This window comes from Leucoraja erinacea, chromosome 6 (assembly GCF_028641065.1).
Source record: "Leucoraja erinacea ecotype New England chromosome 6, Leri_hhj_1, whole genome shotgun sequence".
NCBI lineage: Eukaryota > Metazoa > Chordata > Chondrichthyes > Rajiformes > Rajidae > Leucoraja > Leucoraja erinaceus.
This window is the reverse complement of record NC_073382.1, coordinates 68,811,186-68,828,819: the sequence shown is the minus strand read 5'-3', so window position 1 is coordinate 68,828,819 and position 17,634 is coordinate 68,811,186. Positions and strand designations below refer to the sequence as shown.

General features: G+C 44.5%; 1 protein-coding gene and 1 long non-coding RNA gene across 5 annotated transcripts in view; one reads left to right on the top strand and one right to left on the bottom strand.

The window, feature by feature from the left end:
- The window catches only part of amotl1 (angiomotin like 1), a 111,973-nt gene that overhangs the window by 73,068 nt on the left and 21,271 nt on the right, over nucleotides 1–17,634 (bottom strand). Inside the window, exon 1 of one of the 4 annotated variants that reach the window (XM_055637310.1) lies at nucleotides 7,423–7,570. The exons of 2 other annotated variants lie outside the window; for them this stretch is intronic. The gene's annotated coding sequence lies outside the window, so the exon portion shown is untranslated. One more of the 4 variants, XM_055637309.1, reaches the window with a different exon arrangement.
- On the top strand, nucleotides 6,574–8,551 carry LOC129698271 (uncharacterized). Its single transcript, XR_008723658.1, has 2 exons — nucleotides 6,574–6,768; nucleotides 8,312–8,551. It is a non-coding gene; the product is annotated as an uncharacterized LOC129698271 (long non-coding RNA).

Sequence of the window (17,634 nt, the reverse complement as noted above, 5' to 3'; positions counted from 1 at the left end):
CCTGTACCTGCCTGCATCATAACTGCAGTTATTATGGGCACAGGCATTGAGAGGGTTTGCTAATAAATAAGTTTTCTTTAACTATTCATCTGTTGTATTGGCTATTTTCGGTACTGAAAATTCTTTCATGCAGCTCATAATTTCCTACTCCGATCATCCAGATACAATGTAGGACAGGACTACCCTCCAACTATATCCAGAGACTGGACCTCGGGCCGTACATATGCTCAAGTTGCCATAAGTGGATCTTAAAACCCACAATCAAACGATTTGCAGACAACTATTACCAAGCTAAGTCTCACTCCCATGCCTTCTTTGGCAGAGAATGATACTACTCAATGTCCACGATCATAAAAAGAGAAGAAAATAACTAACAGGTGAAGAGAAAAATATTATGGAAACAAATATTAAAGCATACTTCATTGTTTTTCACACTAAGTCAAATATTCCCAAACAACATTTTAAATCAAAGTATCCCAATTTACTTGGCGTAAACAATGTATGTGCCTCACAGCATGGAGAACTTTAAAAGTTACTAGACCAAGTGCAGACCCGTTGGGTCTGTTCCCCCAACGAGCGATGGTGTGGGGGGGATGTGGCATACAGCATCACACACTAACTACCACCACCCCCCCCCCCCCCACACACACGCTAACTGGAGTTATTAGGGAGGAGAGAGAGGAGATTGAGAGGGGGGGGATAATAGGAGGGGGGTGGCATCTGTTGTATTGGGGGGGGGAGTTACTGAAAGTTCTTTCATGGAGGAGATAATTCCTACTCCGATCAGAGAGGGGGGGGGAGAGGAGAGAGGACTATCCTCCAACTATAGGGGGGGGAGAGGAGAGGGGGGGGCCGGAGAGGGGGGGGAGAGGAGAGGAGCCATTAGAGAGAGGAGAGGGGGAGAGGAGACGGGGGGGAGAGGACGAGGGGGGGGAGCTAAGTCTCACTCCCATGAGAGAGAGGGGGGAAGATACTAGAGGGGGGGAGAGAATCAGAAAAGAGAAGAAAATAAGGAGACAGGGGAAGAGAAAAGAGAGGGGGGGAGAACAAAGATTAGGGCATAGAGAGGAGGGGGGGAGGAGGAGAGAGGGGGGGAGAGGAGAGAGGGGGGGAGAGGAGGAGAGGGGGGGGAGGAGAGAGAGGGGGGGAGAGGGGAGAGAGGGGGGGAGAGGAGGGGGGGGAGAGGAGAGAGGGGGGGGGAGAGAGAGAGAGGGGGGGAGAGAGGAGAGAGGGGGGAGGGGAGAGGGAGGGGGGGAGGGGAGAGGGGGGATGGGAGAGAGGGGGGGAGGGGGGGGAGGGGGGGGGGAGAGGGGGAGAGGAGAGGGGGAGGAGAGAGGGGGGGGGAGAAGAGGGGGAGGGGGGGGAAGGGGGTGGGGGAGTGTGGGGGGGGGGGGGGGGGGGAGGGACGGTGGGGGGGGGGGAGGGAGGGGGAAAAATGGAGGGGGGAGAGAAAGAGGGGGAGAGAGAGAGAGGGGGGAGATGAGAGGGGGGAGAGCGGAGGGGAGGGGATGGGGAGAGGAGAGGGAGAGAGAGATGGGAGAGGGAGAGGGGGGGGGGGGGGGGAGGGAGAGAGGGAGGGAGGGGGGGGGGGGGAGGGGGGGAGGGGGGGGGAGAGAGAGTGCCTTTTTACTTCAACCCAAACCCAAACAACCATTTGCAGGCAGTGCTTTTTTTTACCTCTAACCATATTTTCATTTTCAAACCTAATTAAGGGTACTCACAGTGCTGTAGACATTTGTCAGTGTCATTCAGAGCTCTGATTGAGGCACACCACTTGCAGAGACTGATTGAGGCACACCACTTCCTGGTTTTATAGTCCCTCCCCCTCCCTCCAGCAGGGGCAGCTGAGAGAATGGGGAATTTTGTAAAAACATTAATATCTCTGTCAATTTTCATCGACGGAAAAAATCCTCGGCACACATGCGGCGTAGGGGGGCTCTGAGCGAGGTGGCCAAAAATGACGGCCGTAGGTGGCGGCGTACTCTCGGAAATCGCAGCACAGAAAGCCAAAACCGGTCAAGAACAGACTTTTAGTAATATAGATTTTATCACAATTGTGAATAATCAGTCTGAAGAAGGGTCTCGACCCAAAACATAGCCTATCCATTCTCTCCAGAGATGCTGCCTGTCCCGCTGGGTACTCCAGCTTTTTGTGTCTATCTTTGTGAATAAACACAAATTGGTTTACATCACATCTCTCACTTTGACAATCAATGACGCAAAGAGGCCCGAATAAAACCGAAACAACAAATAATTTACTTTGTATTTCAACCTCGCTCAAAGTTAAATTTGAAAGGAAATAAAAGGTTATGCAATTCTAGGGGTTCCTCCACATTTATGAACTAAAGGAGTTTTACAATTTGCAAATTAAACTGTGGTTTAATTATCACGAGATTCATGCGTACAGGAATTTAGTTTCAACCAATTTACAAGTGTAGTGAATACATGGAACAGGCTGCATTTGGAAGCCATGATGACAAATTCCACCATCATTTTTCAAGAGGAACTACATAGATTTATTTTGCAGAGAAATATAATATAGAAAATTGTAAAATAATTTGGACGAATCAGATGAAATGCAAAAATATAATCTTCTGAATGCAAGTGTTATAAGTGAAAGTAATATATATATATATTATAATTATTATATATAGATTATAAATTTGTATATGTATAAAATTGAAAGCTTTTTATTTTATGTAGCGCAATATGTACACAGAAGTTTAACTAGATTTCTCCATCATCCACTGCTGTTTTATACCCCACACAATCTGTGTTGGTATATCCCCCAGTTGCATATTGTAAAACAAATACTCAATGTTGGTTTGCTGATCCTTTAACAGAACCTCTCGTTTCCCTTCTCATTTATGTTATTATCAGATGGACCTCCACAAAACAGCGTTATTGCATTCTGCTGGGACTGTTACTGTCTCTCAATGACCCTGGAATCAAAACATACACTGCCTTGGAAATGCTGTAATATCTGAACCCGTGATATAATGAGGCACATTGATAAGAAAGTTGTAAAGTCATGTATATGAGCAGTCTACACTCAGATTAATTAACTATCATTTTTATCTCATCGGTTAGAATTTGATGTAATCTCTTGTTAAACTAATTATAATTTGTATATAGTTAATGTGTGTAAAGATGGTCTACAACAAAGGATCATATCAAATTCACTTGAACTTTGTCCAACCACTTCATTAAGAATTCATAAAGTAGTTTCTGCCAAGATGCTTAGACTACTAAAGACTAAAATACCACAGAACCCATGGAAGATGAGGAAGATGTTTCACTTTCCAGTGAATAGGGTCAATTACAAAGAGCTGAAAAAACAGATGATAACTATTACGATGATAGACAGATATAATGAAGAGAACTAATCTGCATTTGTATGTCAAAAAGCACTATTAAAAAAAAAAAAATGGGATTGTTGAGCAAAATATTTTGCTTACATTTTACTGACATTATAAGCATAATCTTAACATGGTAATCATGGGGATAATATCAGAGCCCAAATCAGATGACACTGTTTTCACCATGTTTTCTCCGTTACTATAGAAGTGTAGCAATGGCATTTAATACTGTCGGATTAGTGCTAAAACCTGGCACCAGCACATCATTGGGATAGGATGAAGTTGAAATCCATATAATGAGTGATCTCTGGTGGAAAGTAACTGACCTGAATGAGATCTGACTTTTTAAAAACAATGTCTTCCAAGAAAGCTGATGTTAAGATGAATTAATCAAGATTTCATTCTCCCACAGTTTGTTCCTATTGTTCAGCAAAAGATCACAGTTAGTTCGTAGTTGTTCTACATTGGTTGGTTACAGAGAAAGTTACAGTTCACATGAACCGGCAGGAGCTCATCACAGGAAATAACTCGGGGCAGCAACATTTCCATGTCATTGAAACAGGCACACTTTTGTGCAGTGCTTAAATGATTTAACATGGTGCATCTTAAAGAGAATGAAATAGGCAATACAAGTTTATAATCTCAAATAAAATTAGTTGGTCCACTCAGGAAGGAAAGAATAGAAACATCACTATTTACACTGCGTTAATTCAGGATTAGAAACAACTAAATAAGTAACTTGAGCATCATCTCAATTGTAAAAAGCATGAAACATAACAGAAGATATAAAGTAAGTAGTGAAAGTGAAGCAGAATAAAATAGGAGCAAAATAACAAACTGATAGAGGAAATCGGCAGGTCAAGCGGCATCTCTGGAGGTAAATGGACCGTCGATATTTCGGGATTTAAGATAGTTGACCTTCAGTTTTTCAATATGAAAAAGGATTCCGATCCAAAATGTCATCTGTCCATTTCCTTCCACAGATGCTACTGTGTTCCTCCAGCAGTTTTTTTTTGCACAAGATCTGCAGTCCCTTTTGTCTCCAGAATAAAAAGTACTGCTGCAATGGGAAACTGCTGAAACAGAATAAAATTAATAATACCTCATGGGTGCAATTATTTGGTGTAAGAAGCCAGGAGCCTCAGTTAGATAGCACTAACTAAGAGCAATAACCATCTGGTAAAGACTGTGGGGAAAATACTGTGCTTGCATCTCAAGAAAAGATGGTGTTCAAGCTAAAAGCATGAATCTAAACTCCCTATGAAGGGAGTTTACTACTCTGCTGGTGAGAAACTGAGTGTGATGGACATTTCTCGATGACACACAGCGGCTTGGATGTGAAAATATATTTTAGCATGGCAAAGAGATTCGACATGGAGAAATAAGCAAATACATTTTTTTTAAAGAAATACTGCAATAATTTACATTTGGCACCTTTTTAATGTAGCAAAACACAGGTTTGTAATCAGACAAAAACTGGCATATGTTCAAGCTAGAAACAAAAAGCTGGAGTAACTCTGCAGGTCACAGAGCATCTCTGAAGAAAAGGAACAGGTGACATTTCGGGTCTGATAGAAGAAGGGTCTCGACCCGAAACTTCACCTATTCCTTTTCTCCAGAGATGCTGTCTGACCCGCTGAGTTACTCCAGCATCTGCAGTTCCTTCCTACACACCTGGCATATGTTCAATGTAGATGAAGATTAAAAATGTCAGGAGAAGGAATTTAAGGAGGATTTGGGGGGCAGGGGAGGGAAGAGAAGGGCTTGAGAAACGATTTAAGGAGGAAACCCTGAGTTTAGGTCTGAGCAGCCGAGGCCCAATGTTGAAGGCACGAATTAGACAAATACAGAGTCCTTGGAGAAATGTGTATTGAAAGTACAGAAGGGCAAGCGAGGAGCCAGATCTAAAGATGAGAAATTATAAACAGAGTTAATGGTGATTTGGAGCCATATTGGTCAATGAAGAAAGAAGTGATAAGTGTATGGGACTTAATGGGAGTTTTAATAGTCCAAGCGTTTAGGAAGTGGGTTAGACTATAGACAATAGACAATAGACAATAGGTGCAGGAGTGGGCCATTCGGCCCTTCGAGCCAGCACCGCCATTCAATGTGATTATGGCTGGTCATCCCCAATCAGTACCCCGTTCCTCCCTTCTCCCCATATCCTGGAATAAATAGACACAAATTGCTGGAATAACTCAGCAGCAGGCAGCATCGCTGGAGAAAAAGAATAGGTGCCATTTCAGGTCCAGGCCCTTCTTCTTCGATTCTGAAGAAGGGCCTCGATCCGAAAATCACATATTACTTTTCTCCAGAGATGCTGTCTGACCCGCTGAGTTACCCCAGCAATTTGTATCTATCTCCAGCAGAAGTCATGTGATAGGAGTAGAATTAGCCCATTCGCCCCATCGTCTACTCTGCCATTCAATCGTGGCTGATCTATCTCTCTCTCCTAACTCCATTCTCCTGCCTTCTCCCCATTACCTCTGACACTTGTACTAATCAAGAATCTATTTACCACTGCCTTAAAAATATCCACTGACGGCCTTCTGTGGCAAAGAATTCCACAGATTCACCACCCTCTGACTAAAGAGATTTATCCAAATCTCCTTCCGAAAAGAACATCCTTTAATTCTGAGGTTATGAACTTTAGTCCTAGACTCTCCACTAGTGAAAACATCCTCTCCACATCCACTCTATCCAAGCCTTTCACTGTTCTGTATGTTTCAATGAGGTGTCCCATCATTCTTCTAAACTCCAGCGAGTACAGGCCCAATGCCGACAAACGCTCATCATAGGTTAACCTATTCATTCCTGGGATCATTCTTGTGAACCTCCTCTGGACCCTCACCAGAGCCAGCACATCCTTCCTCAATTTTACATGGGAGTGGGTAAGAAAGATCACTCTAATCTTGCTCCAAATCAATGCCACCGCCAAACTGGTTCAAGGGGTGGCAGGAGGCTGTTAAGGTGGGGAATGGTCTGGCATTTCTGTTTGTGGTTGGCAGCATTGTCACACTCGCCTCATGTGGTTTCAGGTGTGGAAGGTCAGGAGCAGATTGCAGGTCGGATCAGGCAGAGTGTGCCAGGGGTAAAGTGGGTGGGCATGGTGGGGGGGTAAAGGGGCAAGGTGGGGATAAACGGTTAGGGTGAGGTGTAGTGTAAAGTGGATGGGGGTAAAATGTTGAGGTGGAGGTTAAAGGGGGTGGGGTAAGGCATATAGACGGTGGGAGGAAGACCCGAGGTCACTCCCGGGTTGGAGCATAGCTGGACCTGCCAACTGGCCGCATCTAGATGTCAACTATTCTCATCATAGACCGACCTGGCACCGAGAGGATTTCCTCCAGCTTCGGGTGCGGGGACACACACACACAGAGTAAAGAAAGCAAACCGTTTTCACACAAAGTAGGTAAGCACTTTTGGTCCGAGTCTACAGATTTTCACCACTAAACTTTATCTCCGCCGTACAGAGAAACTAAACGTGGGGCAACGGACTGCTCCACACTCTGTCCCACATCTACAACAAGTGGAAGCCCCAACTCGGCGAAATTGCGCCTTTGTTGTACCTTAAAGCGGGCCCGCTCGGTACTCAGTCAGTGGCTGGGGCCGGGCGGGAGCAACCCTCCTCGCCAGCCAGGGGACAGAGTCAGTGAGGAGCCGGGTCCGAGAGGCCGGCAGGTGAGGAGCAAGAGCCCAACGCCCGCTTCCCCATTCATCCGCCGCCAGCCGAGCCGAGCTGCGCCAAGCCGCTCCCGGGACTCCCCCTCTCGCAGGCGGGCTGCAGCTCGGCTCAACCCCGTCCCCTCCCCTCCACACCCCAGCATCAGTTGCCCCCAAGACAACAGCGGTACCCGCTCAATCGAGGCAAAGCTCCCCCCCCACCCCAAACCTTCCTCAAACCTTCGAGTCCAGCCCGCAGATAACTTTGTTCGCCGAAGTGCCCGCCTCCAGCTGCCTCTTGCAAAGTTGCTCCAAAGTTTGCAGGAACCAGCCAATTTGGAAGCGATCCTTGCAACGCCACTGCCCCCACCCATTGCCAACCGAGAGAGAAAGAGCAACGAACCGAGTGGAGCCGAGGCGAGCGGCTGCTGCGGGCGGGGGGGGGAAAGGCTTCAGCCGGAGGGAGAGCTTCGCCAGCCGACAACAATCAGCCCCATTCACAGCGGAATGAGAGGAATGGCAGCGCTTCACCTCCTGCAGCACAGCCCCGGCCCTCTGGGTCCTAGCGAGCGCCACTGTGCAATCGCTGCAGTCCCGGGCCATCTGATGACTGCAAGGCTTCACCTGTTGTAAGATAGACACAAAATGCTGGAGTAAATCAGCGGGACAGGCAGCAGCATCTCTGGAGAGAGGGAATGGGCGACGTTTCTACAGATTGAACTAACGCGGGTTTCCACAAGTCTCTCGCCCCCACTGTAAATTACAACGACGACACCAGAGGCTGCAGATGCTGGAAGCTTGGATAAAATAAAACAAGGTGCTGGGGGAACTCAGCGGGTCAGGCGGCATCCCTGGAGCGTAAAGGACAGACCACGTCCCGGGGCCATTCTTATCTTAGACTGATAAAGAATCGCTGAGGTCTTCCTCCAGCACTTTGTAAATGACAACGATTTCAATATGGTCTCTTTGAAGGACTGTTTTGTTTAAGAAATAAATGTTATAAGGCGTACAATTTCACTGCTAAAGGGGAAACTCCACTATTACTAGGAAGAATTGATTTCATTATCAAATCAGGTGAATTTCTGGTTCTTTATAATAGGTGGCTTTGATGATCATATTGTTAACTATTATTATATCTATGTCTCATCACAATATTCCCATCTTTCACTTTCTCTGGGTTGCTTTCTATAGACAGCAACTCTTTTTGATGTGCTTATGCAGTGCTTCTTGCATTTATTTAGAATATATGATTCTATTTAATATTCTTTCAATTTTACCTATGTTCTGTCCAGATTGTGTTTCGTTGCTCTCGGAAAATGCTACCCTACAGAAAGTAAGCAGGAACAAAATTGTTTAAGAAGGAACTGCAGATGCTGGAAAATCGAAGGTAGACAAAAATGCTGGAGAAACTCAGCGGGTGCGGCAGTATCTATGGAGCGAAGGAAATGGGCAATGTTTCGGGTCAAAAACTTCCTTCAGAATTTAGAACAAAATTGTAATATTTTCAAAACATTAAATTATGTGTCCAATATTATTTTCTGCCTTTGAAATGTTTGGGTGAAAACATTGTGCAAGCTTATGTTTTCATTTATTTAAGGGTGAGCAGTGCTGACTTTCCTTGACTGCCATGGTGGAGTCAGAGTAACCAACATTATTGTTTAGTACAGATGCTGGTTTACACCGAAGATAGACACAAAATGCTGGAATACCTCAGCAGGACAGGCAATATCTCTGAGGAGAAGGAATGGGTAACGTTTCGGGTCGAGACCTGTATGAAGAAGAGTTCCGAGCTTATCTCCAGAGATGCTGCCCGTCCCACTGAGTTACTCCAGCATTTTGTGTTTAATTTTGCTTACATGGTCATCAGACTCTGGTAAATGGGTCTCAGCTCATCCCTATGCAATTAGATCCTTGACTTCCTCATCAGCAGACAACAGTCGGTACGAATTGACAACGATTTTTCCTCGATGACCATCAACTCAAGGACGTATGCCCAATCCCCTGCTATACCCATGATGGTGCAGCTGGATACAGATCCAATGTCATCTTTAAATTCGCAGAACGCATTAATTGTTGAGCGAATAATGGATAATGATGTGTCAGAGCACTGAAAGAAGATTGAATGGTGCCAGAGGAACAATCTTGCTCTCAACACTAGCAAGACCAAGGAGCTGATTTTTGACTTAAAGAAGGGAAATCTGAGGATCCATGAACCTGTCTTCATCAACAGGATAGGAGTGGAGAATCGGCAGCTTAATGTCCCTGGGGTCTGAATCTCTGAAGAATTTTTCCCAAAGCCCAGCTCATTGGAGCATTCACAAAGAATGCTCATCGGCACCTCTACCTCTTTAGAAAATAGATGAGATTCAGTATGTTGCTGAATATTCTATTGAACTTTTACAGGTGTGCATTAGAGAGCAAGTTTAGTGGTTGCAAGAAAGCCTGATTCGGTAAATCAAATGATCAGGAACGATGGAAGTTGCAGAAAGTTATAGACGGTGTCCGGTTTATTTTGGATATTGACCTTCCCTGCATCGAAGGGATCTACAAGAGGTGCTGCCTCAAAAGGCAACTAATACTATCAAAGACCCACACCACTGCATATGCTTTCATCAAGACTAAAATGCCGGACTTCAAGGGTGGTTATCTCTGGATTGCTTCCAGTACCTCGTGCTAGTGTGGACAGGAACAGGGAGATAGGGGATCTTGTATTCTTGTATTCAAATTTTATTGTCGTTGCCTCACTTTGAGACAACGAAATGAATTTCCCGTACAGCAGTATCGTTAAAAAAAATCACAAGAAAAATAATAAAAATAAATAATAAATAAATAATAAAACATATTAAAAAATAAAATTGAAATTGAATTAAAAATTTAACAAAAGCACAAACACAAAAAGTCCACAACACAACATAACATAAATGGCACCCAGGTGAGGACGGCACCATAGTCCAGCCAGCCTCCCCTCCGTGTTCATCCGTAGTCGGGGTCTTCCGAGCACCCGCAGTCGCCGCCCCGGGTGGCCCGATGTTCAGGCCCTCACGCCGGACTGGTGGAACGCTGACGCCAAGCCCCGACGGTGAGCATCCTCCTCCTCAGCGGCCCGGACCTCCCGATCAGCCACCTCCCGCTGCCGTAGTCTGCAGCTCCCGAGTCCGCAGGTCGAGCCGGGCAGAGTCACAGGACCCCGCGTTGTAGTCAGCGTCGCCCGCGTTGGGAGCTCTGCAAACCGCAGCTCCGTGATGTTGGTGCAGCAGCTCCAGCACTCCGGGCTCCAGACGGCGACCCCTGGTAAGGCATCACCAGCCCCGCGATGTTTCAGCGCTGTCCCGCCGCTGCTGGAGCTCCGGTCGATCCCGGCAGGAAAGGCCGCGCCAATCCAGGTAGGTAGGCCGCTGTGGGGGGGGGGGGGGGGCGAGGACGCGACTCGAATAATAGTCGCGTCCTCACCAGGAAGCGGCTGAAGTACGGTATCCCCCGCACCGTGCCTTCTTCCCCCACATAAAGACACCAAAAAACACAAAAAAATACACTTTTAACATAACAAAATAAACAAAAAAACAAAAAGATACCGGGCTGTAGGTGGAGGCTGCTGGCACCAGCGCCACCGGAAGTACAAGAGTGTCTGAATGTGTGGCTGAGGGGCTGGAGCAAGGAGCAAGGATTTAGATTTATAGACCACTGGGATCTCTTCTGGTGTAGGGTGTCCTGTACAAAAGGGACGGGTTACACCTTAACTGTAGGGGGACAGACATTCTGGCAGGCAGGTTTGCTAGGGTTACATGTGTGGGCTTAAACTAAATAGTGGGGGGGGGGGAGGGATTGTCAAATTGGGAGTATAAAGATGGAGTTGAAGGGGAAGTGGCTACAGGAAAAATTACAAAAGATTCTTGAATTAATGGGAAGGAAAGTTCGACAGTGAGGTCAGGGCCAATTTCGAGCGATGCGAGGGGGGAAATGAATACAGAGGTCAAAGTGCTTCATATGAATGCGCGAAGTATAAGGAATAAAGTGGATGAGCTTGAGGCTCAGTTAGAAACTGGCAAGTATGATGTGGGAATTACTGAGACATGGCTGCAAGAGGGCCAGGGCTGGGAACTGAATATTCAAGGGTAAACCTCCTATGGAAAAGACAGATAGGTGGGCAGAGGGGTTGGGGTTGCCCTGTTGGTGAGGAATGAAATTCAGTCCCTTGCAAGGGGTGACATTGAAACAGGAGATGTGGAGTCAGTATGGATAGAACTAAGGAATTGTAAGGGTAAAAAGACCCTAATGGGACTAATCTACAGGCCCCCAAACAGTAGCCTGGACATACGGCACTAGTTGAATCAGGAGTTAAAATTGGCATGTAGTAAAAGTAATGCTGTGGTTGTTATAGGAGATTTCAACATGCAGGTAGACTGGGAAAATCAGGTTGGTACTGGACCCCAGGAAAGGGACTTTATAGAGTGCCTTCATGATGGATTCTTTGAACAGCTTGTATTGGAGCCTACCAGGGAGAAGGCAATTCTGGACTTAGTATTATGTAATGAACCGGATTTGATAAAGGACCTCGAGGTTAATGAGCCATTAGGAGGCAGTGACCATAACATGGTCAGGTTTAATCTACAATTTGAGATGGAGAAGAGTGATCGGAGGTGTCAGTGTTGCAGTTGAATAAAGGGGACTATGGGGCCATGAGGGAGGAGCTGGCCAAAGTTGACTGGAAAGATACACTAGCAGGGATGACAGTGGAACAAAAATGGCAGGTGTTTCTAGGAATAATATAGAAGGTGCAGGATCAGTTCATTCCGAGGAGGAAGAAAGATTCCAAGGGGAGTAGGGGTTGCCGTGGCTGACAAAGGACGTCAGGGACAGTATAAAAATTAAAGCGAAGAAGTACAAAGCAGCAAAGATGAGCGGGAAGCAAGAGTATTCGGCAATGTTTAAAGTACAACAGAAGATAACTAAAAAGACAATATGGGGAGAAAAGATGAGGTACGAAGGTAAGCTAGCCAAGAATATAAAGCAGGATAGTAAAAGCTTCTTTAGGTATATGAAGAGGAAACAATTAGTTAAGACCAAAGTTGGACCCTTGAAGAATGAAATAGGTTAATTTATTATGGGGAACAAGGAAATGGCAGATGAGTTGAACAGGTACTTTGGATCTGTATTCAGTAATGAGGACACAAACAATCTTCCCGATATAGTAGTGGCCAGAGGATCTGGGGTGTCAGAGGAACTGAAGGAAATCCACATTAGGCAGGAAATGGTGTTGGATAGACTGATGGGACTGAAGGCTGATAAATCCCCAGGGCCTGATGGTCTGCATCCCAGGGTACTTAAGGATGTGGCTCTAGAAATCGTGGATGCATTGGTGATAATTTTCCAATGTTCTATGGACTCAGGATCGGTTCCTGGGGATTGGAGGGTAGCTAATGTTATCCCACTTTTTAAGAAAGGCGGGAGAGAGAAAACAGGGAATTATAGACCAGTTAGCCTGACATCGGTGGTGGGGAAGATGCTGGAGTCAATTATAAAAGATGAGATAGCCGAACATTTGGATAGCAGTAACAGGATCGGTCCGAGTCAGCATGGATTTACAAAGGGGAAATCCTTCTGGAATTTTTTGAAAATGTAACTAGGAAAATGGACAAGGGAGAGCCAGTGGATGTAGTGTACCTGGCCTTTCAGAAAGCATTTGATAAGGTCCCACATAGGAGTTCAGTGGGCAAAATTAGGGCACATGGTATTGGGGGTAGGGTGCTGACATGGATAGAGAAGTGGTTGGCAGACAGGAAACAAAGAGTAAGGATTAACGGGTCCCTTTCAGAATGGCAGGCAGTGACTAGTGGGGTACCGCAAGGCTCGGTGCTGGGTCCGCAGCTATTTACAGTATACATCAATAATTTGGATGAAGGGATTCAAAGTAACATTAGCAAATTTGCAGATGACACAAAGCTGGGTGGCAGTGTGAACTTTGAGGAGGATGCTATGAGAATGCAGGGTGACTTGGACAGGTTGGGGGAGTGAGAAGATGCATGGCAGATGAAGCTTAATGCGGATAAATGTGAGGTTATCCACTTTGGTAGCAAAAACAGGAAGGCAGATTACTATCTAAATGGCATCAAGTTGGGAAAAGGGGAAGTACAATGGGATCTGGGGGGTCCTTGTTCATCAGTCTATGAAAGTAAGCATGCAGGTACAGCAGGCAGTGAAGAAAGCGAATGTCATATTGTCCTTTATAATAAAAGGAATCAAATATTGGAGCAAAGAGGTCCTAGTGTACAGTTGTACAGAGCCCTAGTGAGACCACACCTGCAGTATTTGGTCCTCTAATTTGAGGAAGGACATTCTTGCTAATGAGGGAGTGCACCATAGGTTTACAAGGTTAATTCCCGGGATGGCGGGACTGTCAAATGCTGAGAGAATGGAGCGGCTGGGCTTGTACACTCTGGAGTTTAGAAGGATGAGAGGGAATCTCATTTAAACATATAAGATTGTTAAGGGTTTGGACATGCTACAGGCAGGAAACATGTTCCCGATGTTGGGGGAGTCCAGAACTGGGGCCACAGTTTGAGAATAAGGAGTAAGCCATTTAGAACTGAGACGAGGAAACACTTTTTCTCACAGAGAGTGGTGAGTCTGTAGAATTCTCTGCCTCAGTGGAGGCAGGTGGAGGCAGGTTCTCTGGATGCCTTCAAGAGAGAGCTAGATAGGGCTCTTAAAAATAGCGGAGTCAGGGGATATGGGGAGAAGGCAGGAACGGGGTACTGATTGGGGATGATCAGCCATGATCACATTGAATGGCGGTGCTGGCTCGAAGGGCCGAATGACCTACTGCTGCACCTATTGTCTATTGTTTATTGTCTATTATCTTGTCAGCAGAGGAGCCTGTGACCTTCTCTCTGGAGATGCTGCCTCACCCGTTGAGTTACTCCACCATTTTGTGTCTCCCTAATGAGCCTGTCCCACTTAAGCAATTTTTTCAGTGACTGTCATAGTCATAGCATTTGCTGAAAAACCAGCGACTGGACCCCCTTACGACAATGTCTACAACAACCTACCTCCTAGTCGACGTCAAGCTATGTACGGCAAGCTACCAGCGACCCATAGGACGTCCACCTACGACCACACCTACGACAACCTACGTCCACCAGTGACAAGCTACGACAAGGTATGTCAATTCAGTCACCGGTACCTGTCGCTGGTTGACGTAGGTTGACGTAAGTAGTTGATAATGGAATTCACCGCTCAACATCGACGACAACCTACGTCATCCTGGCGACAGCGCTTCGTCAGGCTACGATCGTTGGTGTCAAGCCCACGGGCGCTAACTGTCGCCGAAAAGTTTTGAACACTTCAAAATCCAGCGGCGACCAGAAAAAAGGTACGAATCTTTGCGCGATTGAGGAGACCATACAGGCCACACCCCGGCGACCACGTGTTGACTGCCTAGTCGCCTGCAGTTGCCTAAAATATTGCCTAAGTGGGACAGGGGCATTAGAATAAAGAACCCGTCAGGTTCTTGAACACTGCACAACATTAACCACAACTCCATCTCAGCAACAATCTATTAAGGACTTTGTTTTGGTTGCACAGCATACTTCGGTTTTGCACTGTTAAGGTCTGGTTACCCAGTATTATCGATTACTAATTTATTGTGTTATTTCTTTATTTGTTGTGCTATTGCATTAAAAGGCCTGCATAGCTGCAGCAAGTAAGGATTTATTTGTTCCAATACCGGTACAAATGATAATTAATGCTCTTGACTGATTCTTAATCTGTAAGAATTTCACTCCTCCCCACACCACCATGTTTTTGAATTACTTCAATAGGGAAATTCAGTGATGAATACTTGAATCTTAATGTTATTCGACATGCTGGTTACATTTACAGAAGTGCAAAAAGCAGGAAATATGGGAAGCTGTGTCATTACATGACATCATCACATGACATCATCACATTCACCAGATTGCTATTGCAATGTTAAACCTCTATAGGTGTAAATAGTAATAGGTGTAAAAGTAAGGCTGAGCAGTAATTCTACTTTGAAAGTTTTATTCTTGAATCCGTGCGTCTGCGCTTTTGCATAATTTTAATGTATTTTTAAACTTGATGCAGGAAATTAGAGATTCTGCAGCTTTCTCGAGTGGAAAAGTTCAATTCTGTGGCATGATGCTACATTTCACAGACGGGCTTGGTTATGGGCCAGTGACAGCCAGACCATCCCTCCTCAGGGGAGTACATGTTCATCCTCCACACCCTGGGCAATAATCCATCAGGGTGTAACACCTTTCTTTATAGGATGTGCATGATATCCATTATTTAGAAATTAATGGAAAAATGTAATGTGCTCCATCAGCAAAATTCAACCCTATTGTTTATAAATCACTATGGTTTATTAATGTGAAAGATTGTTATAACATTAATTTATCTTGCCTTAAAGCATCATGAACAGAATCCATATTTTGTGTAGGTGAACATTTAGCCTGTTTTTAATGAAAATTGTTATAGTGCATCAAAATAATGGAAAGTACACCAGAAAATACTGATTGTAGCTTTTACACATGAAAAATCACAAGTGTCTTTACTTTTCTTTAGTTTGTCTGCAGCTTTGAAAAAATGAAACTCCTACAATTGCTGTTTTGTCACTTACAAATACTAACTGCTTATATTTCTTGGACTTTTTTTGTTTATTCTTCATTTGCATGTTAATGAAAATAATATTAATCTGGCCTATTTCAATTTATTTTCATATGTATTTCAACAGACTAATAGTTAATCTGGGTGGGAGAAGTATTTGATTCTCCCCACCAATTCCCCCTCACTGCTTAGTTTGTCTCTAATGTAAAATTATATATTTACAAATAATGATTATTGGGTCCTTGTAATTGATTGGAAACCCTTTGCTACTATGTTAAATGTTGTACGGTGGTTCTTGATTCATAAGCTGTATCTGAACTGTTCTTTTATATTTATTCATTTGCTGGGATCTAGACGTCACTGGTAAGGCCAGAATGTATTGCCCATGTCTAATGGTCCATGAAAAAAGCTGGTGTGTCACATTATTGAAGAGTCGTAGTTCCTCTGGTGATCATACACCCAAAGTGCTGTTGGTTAGGAAGTTCTAAGATTGACACCCAACAGTGCTGAATGTCCAATGATACATTTTGAAATTAAGACAGTGTGAAAAGTGCTGTTTCTCTGTGCATCTGTAGGTCTCTATTCAAGTTCAAGTTCAAATGTATTTGTCACATGCACCATAATGAGGTGCAGTGAAATGTAATTTACTGATCTCCATTCAAAGCATTTAAAGTGACATTTTAGGGGAGAGGTTAACATTAACAATTGTGCTAAATATATCACCACATTGCTCTTTTCCCTCTAATAATAGATTAATTTTGTTTTAAAACCAATTGTGATTTTGATTGAATCTACACCACTGCCTTGGAGTGCCAAATGCATGCAGCCTATGCCATTGAAGCATTGACAGGCCTCTCAACATCTGTTTGTTACATTGATCTGCAGCAAGTGTACATACAGGATGTGCTTTTGTAGAAACCTTAAAAGGATCTGATCACTCGGGCATGATTTATTTCAAGCTTTACTTGGTTGAAAGTGTTTCCAAGCAATTGTTGGAGTTTTTAAGGAAGGTTTATAACGTGGGTTGGCACGATGGGAGGTGTACGGTGCGGAGATGATGAACATGGGGAGGCGAGAGGCAATGGAATCCAGAGTTGAGGCTTAAACCAATGTCCAAGGGAAAGAGTGACTGAGACCTTTCTCTATTTGAGGGGCGTACTGTTGTGATCTGGGTGAAAGGTCTTGTTAATCATTACGACAGCATTTTCCCGACAAGACAGCAAATGACAGGTTATTATAAACGGTTGCAAATTACTGTTCACCTGATACCTGTAAATCGTGTCCCTGCAAAATTCTGCCAATGTCTTAGTAGTGCAGTGGGAAAGCTCCAAATTCTTGGCATTCATTAAAAATTAATTAATTCAATACAAGCTGTAGTTTCAAGAATTGATAACTGATTCAGCATTTTACTTTAAACACCAAATCATTTTTTGAATCGATTGATGTGCAATTATAGAGCTATATGTATACTTTAGCTATATATATATATGACTTTCGTGGATGACAAGCTTGAGTTTAGCTCTGCGTTTGCACTGTGATGTGATCCGTGGGCCGAAAACAAAAACATGGATGGCGCAGCAGATGGAGCTACTGCCTCACAGCGCTAGACACCTGAGATCGATCCTGATCTTGGGTGCTGTCTGTGTGAAGTTTGCTTGTTCTCCCTGTGACCACATGGGTTTCATCTGGATGCTCAGGTTTCCTCCCACATTTAAAGACGTATGGATTTGTATGTTAATTGGCCTCTAAATTGCCCCGAGTGTGTAGGGAGTGGATGGGAGTGGATAGCATAGAACTAATGTGAACACCGTCATAACAATGGTCGGCTTGGACTCAGTGGGCCAAAGGACATGTTTCTAAGCTGTATCTCTAAACTAAACTAAAATTTAGCTCAACATCATCTTGCTTATTCCTCTCACTGATTTATGTTGTTTGTTTAGCATCCAGGGTTGCACAGGAGAAATGTTCTTCTATTTAAACAAAGGAAAGT